Below are 15780 nucleotides of genomic sequence, written 5' to 3' on the forward strand. Positions count from 1 at the left end.
CTGAACGTTAAACAATGCATAGTAAGTCATTAGGCCAACAAGCCTATTTTCAGCTGTAACAGTATGTATTTTAACTTCTTTCCCTGTGCATTTGCTCAAGTTTATTAGGATTTTATATACCGCCTATCAAGGTTATCTAAGCGGTTTTACAATCAGGTACTCAAGCTCACAATTCAGGTTTAGATGGAAAATTAATATAAATTCTGTACTTGCATTTTATGTATTACATTAAAAATTGTTGAGCGACCTCTAAAGGTTCACTAAAAGGCTTATAAATTGGAATTAACAGTGACTAGACATAGAACAAAAATAGGCTTGTGGAGGTCATATCCCACGAACTTGATTTTTTTGAACCACCTTAGAGAATGACATGGTGACAGAATTTTTCACTGTCTATGCCCCCACGGCTAACCACAGGAAACCATCCCCATGTCATTCTTTAAGAAGAGAGGGAAGAATCAGGGTATGAATGGACATCACCTCCGACCTTCAAGCCTTGCATTGAAGAATACTAGTGTAGAAGGACTGAGGTTGAGATACACTAAAGAATGACATGGGATGGTTTCCCACGGTTATCCATGGTAACATTGACAAATTCTGTCACTGTGTCATTCTCTACAATCCTATCTAGTCTGCCCAAACATGCCACCCACTATTCCCTCCTCTTGCTTAGAAATCCAGCATACTTGTCCAAAGCTTCTTGAATTCAGATACACTCTTCATCTCTATCTCCACCAGGAGGCCATTCCAAGAATTCACTACACCTTCTGTGAAAATATTTTCTGGAGGTTACTTCAGAATCTATCCCCTTTCATCTTCATCCTATGCCCCATCATTCCAGAACTTTCTCTCAACTAAAGTCTCGCCTCATGTTTAAATAACTATGTGGAATAAATGAGCATATCTCCTTCTTCCCTCCAAAGTATACATATTGAGATCTTTAAGTCTGTCGCCATACACCTTATGCAGAAGACCCAGACCATTTTAGTAGCCTTCCTCTGGACCTGCTACAAATTAGGTAATTTGTCACTGAACAGGTACGGTCCTGGTCTCTAGGCCAAATCTCTGCTGACAGAGAAGGCACTGGCCTGGGGCATCCCCCCAGGTCCTTAGCAACTGGGCAGACTGAATAGACCATTCAGGTCTACCATCTTTTTACTAATCTGCTCCAAAATCTTGCCAAAAAAGCAGATGGCCATGGAAGGGAAGACTGATAAGGTGAACCTTAGAAATTGATCAACTGATGCTGCCTCTAAGTCACAGAGACTTGAGCTATAATACCTGAAGCCAGCAAGGATGAACAGATGTCAAAGTTATACATCTGCCACGAGGCTGTACCTAACTCCAGAGAGAAACTCATGTCCATCCTTTCATTCTCTCTGCAAGAACTCCCCAACCCCCATATGTCCTGTCTGCCCATATTAGATTGTACACTCTTTGAGCTAGTCTTGTGTTAAAAAGTACAGCGCTACAGAAATGATAAATAGTGGTAGTAGTAGAAAGGCTATACCTGGAGATGGGAGAAGCTATGGGATTCAATGTAGGACCTGCTCAGTTCAGAGCTCCCACAGATTGCTGCCTGTTCCCTTCCCAATGCTGAGGTAGCAAAGAGCTGCTTAAAAACAACTCATCTTATGGTCATAGGCTACCTTAAGGGCTATACTGTCCTCTATCAGAATGGTGATGGTCAGAACTAGTGCTGCACGATTTGAATCAGGTGAATCGATTCAAATTGGTTCAATTTAAAAAAAAAAAAAAAAAAAAAATCGGCCTCCTGATTCGATGACCAACCCTTCCCCCCCATGCCTTCCTAAATCATGAGCGGCAGCGCTGCCTCTTGCTGGCTGTCCATTGCCGCTGCTGCTCCTGCTTTAGGGGGCAAGGGTCAGTCAGGAAGTGCTGCATAGGCCTTTGCAGCGTCCTCCGGCTTCCCCCCTGGCCTTCCTATTTTACCTTTAGCTAATACAGCAACCTGTTTTTGATCAAGTGACCAGTGCCAGTTCCAGCATTTAAATCCCCCTTTTTTCACGCCGTTTTCACTTTCGTTTTCATAGTGCTCAGCCGAACATGCTGGTTCAGCTCTGCTCAAGGTAAGGACGCCTCCCTTACATTATCTACCGATCTCTCAGCTTTTATTTCTTGGCTTGGTTACCTTACTTTTTTCTTTTCAGCGTTATAGCTCAATGAACAGTGTTTTTCAACCGAGGTATTTATTTTCTGTGATGTCCCAGCATATAGTTTTACCTTGGGCTTCTTTATCCGTTCCAGTACCGGCACCATTTTCTAATCAGTCTAACTCATTGTTCTGTCTGGTTTGTTTTTCTCAATGGTATTTTAGGTTTTTGCTTTTGGCTCCGTTCCCACTAAGGCACCATCTTTCTTTCATTATACTCACTGCTTCATTTGGTCCGTTTAGCTTTCCTTCCGCTTAACATATAATTGTACAAGTTACTCTGTTGTGCTCTGCTGGTTCATTGATTCCATCTCTCACAATGTTTGTCTTTACAGTTTGTTTTAAGGCTCGTTCATCTGCTGGTTTCCACTCTGGTCATTTAGTATTACGTTTTCCATAGACTGCATGGACATTTCATCTAGTCTTGTGTTATATACACTTCAGATTCCTTTTTTACACCATGTACAGTTGTGTTTTTCAATTATGTATTTACATATTTTTTAACATATGGATTTATCTCATATTTCATATCATTTAGTGGTGGCTATTGATTTTAGTATTGAGTTTGCTACACTTTACTGGTTAGAGGCTATAAAAGGGGTGAAGAGGCTATAAAATAAACCCACCAGGACGTTTGAAAAAAACCAAAAACCAAAAACATCCAATTGGGCAGGAAAATCAAATCAAATCGAAAAATCGATTCAATAGGCTAAATCGAATCTAAATTTTTTTTTTTCCTGAATCGGGCAGCACTAGTCAGAACTAGAGGATGACATGGAGACAAAGTTTGTCCCCGTCCCTGCAGGTTCTGCCCCCATTTGCATAAGCCTGAAATACTTTGATTTCATATTTAAATCTTTTTAGTAAAGTTATAAAAGACAATATTATGTACAACTGTTTATGAATCACAAATAAAAACCTTCCATTTCGATCTGGTTTTGCTTAAACCTTACCAAAAATTCAGTTGCCTATGTTTTAACTTCATCTGGGAAGGTAATCCGATTGTCCTTCAATTCTTATCTGCTACTTAGCTAACTTGTGCGCTTGAGGTATGTTCCCTAGTCTAAGTGGAGCATGTGAGCATCACTCACTTTTTACAAGGTCCCTTACAAAAATACTGACCCTCAAACAAAATTAAACTAAATTAATTACCATGCGTATGATGTTTTTTGTGGTATATACAGAAATGCATTGCAAATACAGGGATCAAAAATTGTTGCTCACGCAAAAAAAAAAAAAAAAAAATTGCATAAACCCAGCCACTCAGAGGAAGCATTGCTCTGGAGCAAACAGAACATAAGAACAGCCTTACTGGGTCTGACCAATGGTCCCATCTAGCCCAGTAGCCTGTCTTCACAGAAGCCAATCCAAGTCACAAGTACATGGCAAAAACCCAAATAGTAGCAACATTCTATGCAAGCAGTGGATTCACCAATGTCTGTCTCAACAGCAGACTATGGACTTTTACCTCCAGGAACTTATCCAAACCTTTTTTAAAACAGCTACATTAACCACTCTTTATCACATCCCTGGCAACGCATTCCAAAACTTAACTATTCTCCCAGTTAAAAAATACAGTGGAACCTCGGTTTGCGAGTAACCCGGTTTGCGAGTGTTTTGCAAGACGAGCAAAACACTCAGCAAACTTTTGCCTCGCAAACCGAGCATGTTCTGGTGTACGAGCACCTCCCCCCCGCTCTAACCGGCATCGCACCCCCCCGAACTGGCATCGCAAACCCCCCCCACCCCGCGAACACCCTCCCCCCCTCCCCCCTCCCCGCGAGAACCGCAAAGCACCTCCGTGATGAAAGTGGCATCCGCCCGCCCTTCCTCCCAAGCACTTAGTCCTTACCCCTTCTGCTCGTTGTAAGTGTGAATGCGAGCTCCCGCCTCTTGCCTGGGCATCCGCGCATGCTCAAGGCCTTCTGGCTCTCGTTCTCTTGGAGATCTCGTTCTCTCCGAGAGAACGAGAGCCAGAAGGCCTTGAGCATGCGCAGATGCTCAAGGCCCAGCCAGCCCAGGCAAGAGGCGGGAGCTCGCATTCACACTTACAACGAGCAGAAGGGGTAAGGACTAAGTGCTTGGGAGGAAGGGTGGGCGGATGCCACTTTCAGCACGGAGGTGCTTTGTGGTTCTCGCGGGGGGGGGGGGAGGGTTGTGATGCCGGTTCGGGGGGGTGTGATGCCGGTTAGAGCGGGGGGAGGGGGTAATGGAACGAATTGTAGCCAGTAGCCTCGGGGGGGGGGGGGGGGGTTGGTGGAACGAATTGTTCAAGTTTCCATTATCTTCTATAGGGAAAGTTGCTTTGATATACAAGTGTTTTGGTTTAAGAGCATGCTTCTGGAATGAATTATGCTTTTAAACCAAGGTACCACTGTACAGTGGTACTTCGGTTTACAAGTGCACCGGTTTGCAAGTGTTTTGCAAGACGAGCAAAACATTCGCAAAATCGGTGCCTCGGAAACCGAACGCGCCTCGATTTGCGAGCGCCCCCCCCACCGGCTAACCGGCACCCTCCCCCCCGCGATCCGGCACCCCCCTTGCTGCCATCGGGCACCCCCCCCTCCCGCCGCCATCGGGCACCTGCTTCCTGTGCTGGGCCTTGAGGATGAGATCCAGAAGGCCTTGAGCATGCGCAGATACTCAAGGCTCAGCAGCAGACCGGCGGCAAGCACTTTTATCACTGGCGGTGCAGGAGTAAGGACAGGGCCAGTCGGGGAGGGGGGGGAAGAGGCGATAGAAGCGCCGGTGGCTTCGGGGGGAGCAATACTGTTGGTTCCTGCGGTCGGGTCGGGTGGGGGATCGCAAATCGAGTCAATGCTCGGTTTACGAGTCAAAAGTTTGCTGAGTGATTCGCTCGTCTTGCAAAACACTCGCAAACCGGGTTACTCATAAACCGAGGTTTGACTGTATAACTTTTTCATATGTTATTCGCTGTTTTCTATTAAAAACAATCGTGAATATGGTGAAACCGCGAATAACATGGTGGGAGACCTGGCCTGTTCCTGAAGGAGAGGCAAAACACGGTGAATAAAGTGCTGGGAATCAGCGATTTTCTCTGTAAACACTTGGAATCGGCGATTTCTCTATGCAAGCTGACTTAACTTGGGGGGGAGGAGCCAGCAAGCTAAAAACCGCAAATAATCAAAACCGCGATTGCTGAAACCGCAAATATGGAGGGAGAAGTGTATTATGTATGATATTTGCAGCAGCTATGGGTCAGGGGCAGAGCTGGAGTTTCAAAACCTTCAACCCATTTATAGCCAAAAGAACAAAAAAAAAAAACAACCCCAAAATCTCAGTTTAGTGACCTAAAAACAACAATTAAGCAGGTTTTACACCAATTCATAATTTCCTTTAGGACATCCTAAACTAAACATCCTCCCATTTGACAAAAGCCACCTAATGAGACTTGATTTTAAAGATCATATTTCCTCCACTATTACTTGATTTTTTCCAAAAGGAAAGTGAGGCCTGCAATTATTCAAAGGCTGCCAGCAAGTGAGTCAGTCAACTGCTTGTGCTCTTTGTTAAGTCATTATACAGACACCAGTCAAGACTATTTTAGTAAGAACCAGAACAGTCATCAAAACAAAAAACACACTTCACTACATCAATATGGATGAAAAAGCTGGACATACTACAGAAATAAGACAGAAAGAGGATTGACTCAATTGAGCTTTGGTGCTGGAGAAGGATTTTATGCATGCCACGGACCGCCAGAAGAACAAACAAATCGATTCTAGAAGTAATCAATCCGGCTATGCAACTCAAAGCTCAAATGATGAAGTTACGACTTGTCTTATTTTGGTCACACTGTCAGAAGAGACATTGGAGGAGGACATCACATTTGGGAAGATCGAAGGAACCAGGCGAAGAGAGCGACCTGCAATCAAATGGCTGGAAACTCTGAAAACAACCATGGGGATGACGCTGGAGAACCTTACCAGACAGGCACCAAATCAATTTCTTTTTAGATCTGTAATTCATCGAGTCACTAGGACTCGAACGCGAGTCAATGGCACCTAAACAACAACAGTAGTGATTGGCCTGAAGTCAACCACTGCGATAAGGAGTCAGGCAGTGCCTACTCGATACTTGCAGCCAGTACTTCTAGTTACAGGTAGAGAAGGACACAGTGACAAAATCCATCACCGTTCCCGCTCCGCAGATAACCGTGGGAAACCATCTTCATGCCATTCTTTAAGGAGAGAGGGAAGAATCAGAGTATGAATGGCCACAACCAATGACCCCCAAGCTTTGCTTTGAAGAATGCTGGTGTAGAAGGACTGAGGATGAGATAGACACTAAAGAATGATAGTCTCTGATATTCAGAGCTGATACTGTGATGTCATAATGCTTTATTCCACCAATAAGAGCCAACCTCATCAGTGATGTCACAATGGGTTCATTATCCTATACTTGGCTCACATAAGAATCAGAGTATGAATGGGTACAACCACTGACCCTCAAGCCTTGCATTGAAAAATGCTGTTGTAGAAGGACTGAAGTTGAAATAGACACTAAAAAATGACATGGGATTATTTCCCTCGGTTATCCGCAGGGACGGGGACGGTGATGCACTTTGTGACCGTGTCATTCTCTAGTTACAAGCACCGTCCCAATGCGCTACTCCAAAGCCACCTGACCAGCTTCTACACAGAAGCAACCTCAAACCAGTTCAATCACCCGTGTCCATGCTATGCTGCTCCCTTTTCCACTGGCAGCAACAACTTTGTCAACCAGTCTTATCACATTCCCACCAGTAGAGTGAACCTAAAAGCACAGAGGGAGAGTGGAGAGGAAGAAAGAGCAGCTTAATCGGAAATGGGACAGGGTAGTAGTTCTGACCTCTAGTGTTCAAAAAAAAAAAAAAAAAAGAAAGAAACTGATGGCTTCCATTTTTGCTAATTCACAGAAGTGAATTTGCTCTTTGTGCTACTATTCCATTCTTCTCCTCAGGACCTTTAGAATGAGTATGGCACACAGTTGATTTTACTGACCCCCCAGCTAACAAGTAGGTGGCTGTCTGCCACTGAAGAACCTCTAAACTGGGTCTGCAACAATTCGTTGGGATCCTTTAGTCTCTCCAGAGGAGAGTCCCCCACCTTCATACTATGGATGCCCCAAGAGGGCCTTTTTTAAAAAAAAACATAATAATAATAATCTAAAGTGCAGGACAACACCCATCTACTCAATCTGAAATGTCTCCCCACCACTTTTGCCAAAATTAACTTTGCCCAGCCGGAAACTGCCGAGTCCTTGCTTCACCCATGTCTGACCAACTTTCATCTCTATCGCTTGAGGTCTCAGCAGCCATTTTGGATCCCTGCAACCACAGGGTATGAGCAAGTGGACATCATTGCCACACCACTAAACACTAGAGACACACCTCCCCCACCCCCCCAAGTAAGTCTGGAGATAGCATGGGAGGGTTAGGGTTACTGTGGGGGAAGGCTGCCACATATTGGGATTGTGCCCACATAGAAGCTTCTGAGGAATGGGGGGGGTGATATTTATAAAGATAGTGTAAGGTCAGGGACAGGGGTTGGCATTATTTGCATTGAGGCGGAGCTGCATTTGCTAAGGGATCAAATGATTTTAGAAAGCAGCTCCCATGCCTATGAGGGGTTGGGATGTACATTCTACTCATACAACTTTCTAAAAATAAAATTGCTTATTCCCTCTGGATATGGAGGGGCTGGGACATGCAGTCCAGCTCCTATTTTACAATAGGCTTTACCTTTGCAGCACCTCCCCCACCTCGCCACAACCCCACCACAAAAAGTGTGGAAATTCCATACATCCTGATGGATTTTAGAAATCCCCTCTGTATGTCCTTTCTAAAATGCTGCTCAAAAATGTATCAGTGTCTTCGGGCACCTAGACAACCAGTTTAACATGACCACAATCCTTTAGCTGTCATATTTAGGACAGATAAGACAAAATACCTGCCTCTGCTATACTAAATATTTCTATTCAGTTCAGCCCCGAATAGTATCCCAAATACAGTGCATTTGTATTCAGCCAAACAGCAACTTAAAGTTTAAATACAAATAGTCCAGGGCTCTACTGTGCTAAATCCTGCTGAAAAACACTTGGGGCCTGATTCTCTAAAAGTGCGTCCCGATTTTAGGCAGCTGTAGGCGTCCTACAGCTGTCTAATCAGCCAATCGGGATGCACGTTTTTTGTTTTTTTTTAAATGCTCCCCAGGCAGGCCGCCTATATTGAAGGCGAGGCCCGCAAGACACCTAGGCCCTGATTCTGTATAGAACGCCCGGGATAGGCATCCTATTCAGAATCGGCCTAAACTAGACACGGCCCGCTACACTTATCGCGGCAAGGGATCTCTCTGCCGCTATAAGTATAGTGGGCCGTGGCCCCCTGACCGATCGCTGGCAGGAGGGTGCCCAAACCTCCTGCCCGAAGACGCACCCCCCTCCCCGACACTACCGACCACCCCCCCCGACACTATCGACCGCCCCCCCACCCCCGACATTACCGATCGCTGGCAGGAGGGTGCCCAATCCCTCCTGCCCGAAGACGCACCCTCCCGACACAACCGACCGCCCCCCCCCCCGACATTACCGATCTCCCCCCCCCCCCCGACAATATCGGCCGCTGGCAGGAGGGTGCCCAATCCCTCCTGCCCGAAGACGCACCCCCCCCCGGCGCTAACAACCCCCACTCCACCAAACCTGTTCTTATAGATGGGTCTTGCATGTCGAACAAGCAGGCACGCCTCGTCAAAATGAGGCGGGCCCGCCCTTTCCTGGCCCATCCCGCCGAAGCCTAAGGCCTGATTGGCCCAGGCTCTAGAAGCCTGGACCAATCAGGCCTTAGGCATAGCGGGTCCGCCCATCCCTACTAAGTCTAAGGTCTGATTGGCCAATCTTAAAATCTTTAAGACTTGGTTAAACCACAAGTCAATGTAAATCCGAATTGGGTGTTGTAGAGAGGTACTAGGGATCTCAAGCGCTCACAGCTATAAAATTGAGAAAAAATTGATTCAATCAATAAGGAATTGAGAGAAAAAATTAATATCAATTAATAAAAAGAATATATGGGACCAATGATAGCTCACTTTGTAGTTATTAGCTTGAAAAACATATTGGGTTGATAAAAAATTGAGAAAAAAATTGATTCAATCAATAAGGAATTGAGAGAAAAAAATGATATCAATTAATAAGGAGAATATATGGGACCGATGATAGCTCACTTTGTAGTTATTAGCTTGAAAAACATATCGGGCTTATAGCTGTGAGCGCTTGAGATCCCTAGTACCTCTCCACAACACCCAATTCAGGTTTACATGACTTGTGGTTTAGCCAAGTCTTAAAGATTTTAGTGTCCCCAAAAATAAGACCAAGTCTTATATTAATTTGGGGTCCAAAAAATGCACTAGGGCTCATTTTCGGGGATGTCTTATTTTTTGTGCGTGTACAATGATCACCTCTCACCCATCCCCTTGTGCAGCATCTTCAGGAGTCAATCCAACTAGGGCTTATATTAGGACCTACCCCGAAAATCACGCTAGGGCTTATTTTCGGGGGAAACACGGTAGTATGCGTCTAGTAATGAGTGATTAAATACCTTAGCAGCAGCTCCTGTCAGGTATCCTTCAGTCACCAGCGCTTTATCTACGAAGAAAAGAAAAAAAAGGCAATTTAAAACAAGTGGAAAGAGACATGTAAAAAAACGTTGGCTTGTGAATAGGTTGGAAAATCTCATATCTATCTATGTGACTTTGTACAGAGGAGGGGAGACTATTCATGGAGAAGCAGGGTGCTGTTTCACTATGCTTTGCTATGCTGCAAAGCTGAACTGCTTTTCCCCCATATAAATGCAGAGATTTTTGGAGGGGTGGAGGCTATTTTTTTTTTATTTCTCTGGAACACACAATCTATTCTGGCCCATTGTCAAAATGAGATGCGTCTTCACTGGTTGCCCCCATGTCACATTTGATACAAATTACAGCTATACTCGCTCGAGGAGCACAGAGAGAGGGGAGACATGATCGAGACGTTCAAGTATCTTATGGGCCGCATCGAGGCGGAGGAAGATATCTTCTTTTTCAAGGGTCCCACGACAACAAGAGGGCATCCGTTGAAAATCAGGGGCGGGAAACTACGAGGTGACACCAGGAAATTCTTTTTCACTGAAAGAGTGGTTGATCGCTGGAATAGTCTTCCACTACAGGTGATTGAGGCCAGCAGCGTGCCTGATTTTAAGGCCAAATGGGATCGGCACATGGGATCTATTCACAGGGCAAAGGTAGGGGAGGGTCATTGGGGTGGGCAGACTAGATGGGCCGTGGGCCCTTATCTGCCGTCTATTTCTATGTTTCTATGTAAATCTGACCCCCATTCAACCCCTTATTTGATAATTTTCATTAGACAGTGACACAGTTCTAAACAATGGGTGTTTTCTCTATCTAATGACAGACGGTATAACTGAAGTTTTACCAGTGACGTTCACCAGTATGTGTGGTGCTCTCTGGAGCAATCCAATATGTATCTGCCCAAGCAGAAGAAGGTACCTTTGTAATACTTCCATGCCCCATAAGAATACAAGAGCTACCATTACTGGGACAGACCAAGGTCCATCAAGCCCGGTGTCCTGTTTCCAAGAATAGCCAACCCATCAACTACTGCAGCTGTAACAACATCGTAAATGACGGCAGATAAAGACCCGAATGGTCCATGCTGTCTGCCCAACCGTTACACGCTCTATAAATCAATCATTTAATCTAAATGGTCCTTTTTCTTAGATATTTCTGGGCCAGAAACCCAGAGTTCTGCCCAGTCTAAGTCAAAACGTATAAGCTCCGTACAGGTAACCTCATCAAACTTTAGGGTTATCGCTGCCGGACGCGATTAAGTCTAGGTCAACCCACATCCCGCCCACCTCCTGCCCTCCCCACTCCTCCCAAACCACCCCCTTTTCGCTCTGGGCACACAGATGCAGTCAAAAGGACTAAGCTGGTTTTAGATATTTTTATTTATTTCAATTTTCTATACTGTTTTCCCAGGGGAGCTCAGAACAGTTTACATTAATTTATTCGTGTACTCAAGCATTTTCCCCTGTCTGTCCCGACAGGCTCACAATCTATCTAATGTACCTGAGGCAATGGGGGGATTAAGTGACTTGCCCAGGGTTCGATTATCGGTACTTGGCAGCCTGTCTTTTTGATCGTCCAAGTGCCGATTTAGGCAGGTTTTTTAGACTTTATTTTATTATTATGTACTTCATATCTAAATTTCTCAGGAAGCAAACAAGCAAGAAAGCATGTAATATTAGAGTAGCACTAGCTGACCTGCATATACCAGGATAAAGCAATATTATGAAAACCTGTATGGCTGTCAATCACATTGAGCACTCTAGGGAAACGGGGACCGTTTCCCTCACTAGGATACAAAACATGTCAGGACAGGCCTCTCAACGGCCATACTGCAAGCCAAAAAAGGATCTGCATCTTCCATCTCTACTGCCCTTGTCAGAATGGACACCAACCTTTGGGCAGTGGGAGCAGTTCTCCACTAGCAAATGCTGGAAACCACATGAGAAGGTCTGCAAGGCTGATCTGATGCCACCAGCAAGACCAGATGAGGATGACACACAATCCTTTGCAACAAGTGGCCAATGAGTGGCCACGGATGGAAGATAAAAAAGGAGGTTCCACCACTGGTCAAAGCTGTTTCAGGTTATCTATTCCTCAAGAGGCCAGGTATTCATTGGCTCTCGCCGCCATCAAGTTAAACTGAGGTGGTCCCTAGCAGTCCATAATGAGCTGGAAGGCATAAAGCCCCAGCTCCCATTCTCTCAGATCGAGGAGAAAGCAACTGAGATAGTCTGCAATATGGATCACAGAGCATAAAGGTGAGTGGTTGGTGTGGGAACAAATGTGGATGGAGCTTAGGTGTTCCCCTATCCAAAAATCTACACATAGAAACATGATGGCAAAGGCCAAATGGCCCATCTAGTCTGCCCATCTGCAGTAACCATTATCTTTCTTTCTCTGAGAGATCCCACATACCTATCCCAGGCCCTCCTGAATTAAGACACAGTCTCTGTCTCCACCACCTCTTCCAGGAAGGTCACCTGTTTAAAGATGCATTTTTGACATAACCTCGAAGCTACTTAACGTTGCTATATTTAAAGAAAGAACCTATCTTCTGTCATCTAACCCCTCCCCCCCCCAACTGTACTATCCTTGAATGTTCTTCTTTTTTCAACAATTATAGTTCCTCCCCATCTACCCTCATGTTTCGGTATGACTTAAGTCTGATGTTATATTTATAAATTTTATCCCTGTATAATTTTATTTTTGTATTTTGCTTAGAAATCTTGAATAGGCAATTATATCAAATTTTAATAAACTTGAAACTTCCATGCATCTACAACCCTTTCTGTAAAATAGTATTTCCTTAGATTACTCCGGAGCCTATCACCTAACTTCATCTTGTGCCCTCTCATTTCAGAGTTTCCTTTCAAATGAAAGAGACTTGACTCATGCGCATTTATATTACGTAGGTATTTTAAACACCTTTATCATATCTCCCCTCTCCCACCTTTCCTCCAAAGTATACAGATTGAGATCTTTAAGTCTATCCCCATACACCTTATCACGAAGACCACACATCATTTTAGTAGCCTTCCTCTGTAATGACTCCATCCTTGTTATATCTTTTTGAAGATGCAGCCTCCAGAATTGTACACAGTTTTCTAAATGAGGTCACACCGGAGTCTTATACAGTCAAGCAAAATTCAACAGAAGAGAACTGAGGAAACTAAACACTATTCTAAATTTTAAAGACATGTCCCTTGAGGCCAGTGTGGAGTGCCGCTCAACCAAAAAAAAAAAAAAAAGTTTGCCCTATACACACACAGCCTCATCTGTCCCAGACATTCATCCTACCCTCCACTAATTTTGTCTTCTACCATATTCAACAGATGCTCCCACTTTTCTTTCTTTACCCCCTCCAACTCATCCTACTTGATCCTCCTTCCCCTTCTTGAGGGCACACTGTTTGCACAATGCTGCTCAATGGAATATACCATTCTGTGTCATGACCCCTACATGGTTCTCCATGCTCTGGCAACATGCATTCAACAGTTCCTCCGAAGGTAGCACCAGCTATGTGTTTTCAAAGGTAGGGGAGGGGATAAGGTATTTATAGAAGCACTCGGGAACATGCAATTAAGAATGCTAGACTTCATTGCCAAAGAATGTGGTGAAAGCAGTTAGCTTAGCAGGGTTTAAAAAAGGTTTGAGCATCCACCTATGAGAAAAATCCATAAGCCCTTACGATTGACTTGGGAAAATCTACTGCTTATTTCTAGGATAAGCAGCATAAAAACTGTTTTACTCTTTGGGATTTTGCCAGGTACTCGTGTCCTGGATTGGCCAAGGTTAGAAACAGTATATTGGACTTGATGGACCTTGGGTCTGTCTCAGTATGGCAACTCTCATGTCCTTATAAACAAAGGGGCTTACCCCAGCCCTTGAGCCTCGTAACGAATACTGCTCTAATTTTTCCACAAATGCTTGCTAAAGCGTGTTTTGAGAGAATAGTATATTTTTTTTTATTTCACCATGGTAATTTTACAAAGTACCGTATTTTTCGCTCCATAAGATGCACTGACCATAAGACACACCCTAAATTTAGAGGAGAAAAACAAGGAAAAAAAAAAAACATTCTGAACCAAATTCTCCCTGCCAGGCTCTGCACCCAACTCCACACTCCTTGCCAGGCTCTGAACTCTGTCCCCCCTCCCTGCCAGGCTTTGTACCCTATCCCCCCTCTGGTGGTCTAGTGATAGGCAGGGACAGGGCACAGATGTCAAGGTAGATGAATTTTTAAAATATGCAATATCACCTCAGTAACAACTATAGAAAAATAGACAAATATAGTGCAAAACATAGACAGCAGATATAAATTCTCAAAACTGACACATTTTGATCACTAAATTGAAAATAAAATCATTTTTCCTACCTTTGGTTGTCTGGTGATTTTTTTCTTTCCTTCCTCAGGCCCAACAATTCTCCCTTCCTCCCTCCACCCCCACCCCCAAATGCCTTCCAGCCTTTGTCCTCTTCCTCCCCCTCTCCCCTCCATTATCTGATAATTTCTTTCTTTCTTTCCTCAGGCACAACAATTGTTCCTTCCTCCCTCCTTCTCTCCTATGTTCCCCTCACTGCTTTCCAGCCTTTGTCCTCTTTCTTCCCCCATTGCCTGGTGTTTTATTTCTGTCTTTCCTTCCTCAGGTCCAACAATTGTCCCTTCCTCTCTCCCTCCTATGTTCCCCTCACTGCCTTCCAGCCTTTGTCCTCTCCCCTCCCAACTCAGGCCCAACAATTATCCCTTCCTCCCTCCTACATTTCCCTCACTGCCTTCCAGCCTTTGTCCTCTTCTGCCCCCACCCCCAAGCCCGCCCGCTGAATTTAATTACCTCCCGCTGCTGCCACTGTGAGAATACGTCAACGAAGCAGAAGCAGCAGCAGCAACGGTAGGGGAGGGGGGTTGGACTCCTGGCTCACCAGTGGGTCGAGAGACGAGCGGGGAGCTGGCACGAAATGAATTGCTGAGAAGGGCCAGGCAGGTGCAGCGATTGCATGCCCCTGGCCCAGAAGCTTTACCCCTGGCCCAGAAGCTTTACCCCCTCCGTCAGAATTGACATTGGGGGTAAGGCTTCTGGGCTAGCGATGTGCAATCGCTGCACCTGCCTGGCCTTTCCCTCTACTTATGGCGGCATTGAAACCAGGAGCAGCGGGCGGCGTTCGAAATAAGGTAACGGCCCGAGGGAGGTATTCACTCCATAGGACGCACCTTTTTTTCTACCTACTTTTTTGGGGAAAAAAGTGCGTCTTATGGAGCAAAAAATACAGTATTTATGTGACTAGCATAAGCTAATGCTATTTTTCTTAAAAAGTAAATTTATTAGAATAAAAGGCTGGACTACCTCCACTGTAACCAATACCAAAGAATAAAAAAATAAAATAAATGCTGGTTCCGTGACACAGATTCTAAAAGATCTTGCTAGATAGGCTGTAAAACCAGAACAAAACTAAAAAAATATGTAAGATGGAGCCACTGTAGTAGGGAAACCATATTTGGTTAAATATAAAAGTAAGGGAAACTTTGGTGTACTGATAGCTTTTACTAAAAGTAATAAGGAAGGGACTTAGTCTAGTTTTGTTTTTTAATCTTTATGAAGAAATTCACCCAAAGCAGTGCACAGTAGGTACAGTTTAACTTACAACTTTGTTAATAGCATACATAGTAAAATGACCAAATATAAATACAAGAAACTAAATGTGAAACAAAAAAACTGAAGCCTAAAAGGACTATCATGAAAGTGTCAAACACGTACACATTTAACGGCACTGCATTCAAACAGATAAGCATAATACCAAAGAAACACACAGAACATTCAAACAGATAAGCATAATACCAAAGAAACACACAGAACATTCAAACAGATAAGTTGCAAATGCTTTTCTACAATATTGCTTACCATGTGCAGATATATAGACGGGGGGCAAGATGAATATTACAGAGTCCATTGGGATAAAGAGATTAGCAGCCAAACTCAAGGCAAGTTT

The 15780-nt window shown here is 44.3% G+C and overlaps 1 protein-coding gene across 12 annotated transcripts in view; it reads right to left on the bottom strand.

The window, feature by feature from the left end:
• The window catches only part of MAP4 (microtubule associated protein 4), a 421944-nt gene that overhangs the window by 357550 nt on the left and 48614 nt on the right, over positions 1-15780 (bottom strand). For all 12 annotated transcript variants that reach the window (XM_033931948.1, XM_033931947.1, XM_033931950.1 and 9 more), the window contains exon 2: positions 9768-9814. The gene's annotated coding sequence lies outside the window, so the exon portion shown is untranslated. The remainder of the gene's footprint in view (positions 1-9767; positions 9815-15780) is intronic.

This window comes from Geotrypetes seraphini, chromosome 2 (assembly GCF_902459505.1).
Source record: "Geotrypetes seraphini chromosome 2, aGeoSer1.1, whole genome shotgun sequence".
Taxonomy (NCBI): domain Eukaryota; kingdom Metazoa; phylum Chordata; class Amphibia; order Gymnophiona; family Dermophiidae; genus Geotrypetes; species Geotrypetes seraphini.